Source organism: Lactuca virosa, chromosome 9 (genome assembly GCF_052849685.1).
Source record: "Lactuca virosa cultivar CGN04683 chromosome 9, Lactuca_virosa_CGN04683_v6, whole genome shotgun sequence".
NCBI lineage: Eukaryota > Viridiplantae > Streptophyta > Magnoliopsida > Asterales > Asteraceae > Lactuca > Lactuca virosa.
Genome location: NC_136434.1, coordinates 11,547,777 through 11,549,546, shown reverse-complemented (window position 1 = coordinate 11,549,546; position 1,770 = coordinate 11,547,777). Strand labels below are relative to the sequence as shown.

General features: G+C 41.4%; 1 non-coding gene across 1 annotated transcript; it reads left to right on the top strand.

Annotated features, from left to right (window-relative positions):
- The first annotated feature begins 780 nt into the window (after positions 1–780).
- LOC145141650 (small nucleolar RNA R71) lies at positions 781–887 on the top strand. The gene has a single exon (XR_013722843.1). It is a non-coding gene; the product is annotated as a small nucleolar RNA R71 (small nucleolar RNA).
- Positions 888–1,770: the final 883 nt, after the last annotated feature.

Below are 1,770 nucleotides of genomic sequence, written 5' to 3'. Positions count from 1 at the left end.
ATATCTCTGGCCATTACGTGAGATTGGGTTTTATTTTCAGGATTTTTCGGGAATATTTTCTCATTAACCAAAGTGGTAAGTTGACCAAGTTGTACTTCAAGGTTATTAATGGAGGCTTGCTGATTCTTTATTAATGCTTGCTGATCTATCATTATTGCGTGATGATTCTTCATTACATTTCTTTGTTCTTCCATTGCGGCGTCAGTAGCATCATGTCTTTTTTCTGAAGCTTCCATGAATTTCATCAACATGGTCTCTAATTCTGTTTTCTTCTCAGCTAGTGGTTGCTCTCTTTGGTAGAAGCCCCGGCCAGTTTGCCTAAATTTCTCTTCTTTTTGCTTCTTGTATTCTTCGTAAGGCAGCCACTCTTTCTTTGGTTTTCTCCAATCTTCATCATACTTATCCCCACTTGAGTAGCATACTTGAGCTTTCTTGTTCCCATATTCATCCATATTGCAATCCTTTGTCAAGTGTGGGCCAATACATCTCTCGCAACCAACTCGAATTGCATGAATTGATTGGTCCATTTGAGTCAATCTCCTATCCATAGTGCTAAGCATTGCCATCACAGCAACCATCTCTTCAGTTTGTGTACCTCCACTGCCTTTCATTCCATCGCGTCCTGGGTTGTGATACTCACGAGAGTGCTTTGAAAATTCTTCAACCACCTCCTTGGCCTGAATTGGGTTCTTCTTTGTTAGTGGTCCTTGTGAATCAAGGAGTTGTCTAGTCATGACATTCACCCCATCATAAAATATCGACATTTCTTGCTGAAGATTCAGGTCATGTTGAGGACAATTCCTTAACAACCCTTTGTAGCGCTCCCAGGCCTCGTATAATGACTCCCCCGGATTTTGCTCAAAGTTGGCAATTGCCTTCTTGAGTTTAGAGATTTTGGAGGGTGGACAAAACTGATCTAGAAATCTCTCGCGCAATTGGGCCCATGTGGTGATTGTACCAGGTGGGAGTGCCTTTAACCAGTCTTTTGCTGCTCCCTTGAAAGTGACCGGTAGCATCCTTAGCAAAGCTGTCTCCCTTGGGATATTGGGAGTATTAAAATAATCCACAATATCGTTCACCTCGTCTAAGTGTTTGAAAGCATCCTCGTGATCCTTCCCGTAAAATGGGATATCCTTAAGTGCAGTAAGGATATGTCCCTTCAACTCGAATGTGGCATTGGCAGGAATCGTAGGATGTACTAAACCCGGCCCCACATCATCTCGAATGCGCTTCTTGTAGTCCCCCATGGCCATCTCATCAATGTTTGCCATCTCGTTCTCCAGCTCGTTCTCGGGTTCACTTGTTTGTAATTCAAATTCAGGCTCGGTATCGTACGCGGACTCGGCTTGTACGGGTATTTGATCTAAGTGTTCAAGCTTGCTCTTGTTCTTTGAAGATGAACTTGACTCCTCCGTTTTCTTCCCCGACTTCTTTGAGAACACTGATTTGAACTCTTGTAAAGGTGTCTTCTTTGATGTTTGATCTTCTTTCACGCTCTTATCCTTCTTTTTGTGAAGTGTAGACTCGGGATCTTCAAGTGGTGGTACCAAAGGTGTGTTAGAACTTCTGGTCATGAACTCCTGAAATAAGAAAAGAAAATAAAACGTAAAACTGAACTAAGAAAAAGGAAAAAAAAATTGTGAATCACAGGTGTCACGTCGTGGAAGGATACTCCACGTCGTGACTTCTGTAAAAAAAAATTAAAACTATGCTTATAAAAATAACTTTTTTTTGTGGGTTTTACCCCAAAAAAAATCGATTAACTAAAGC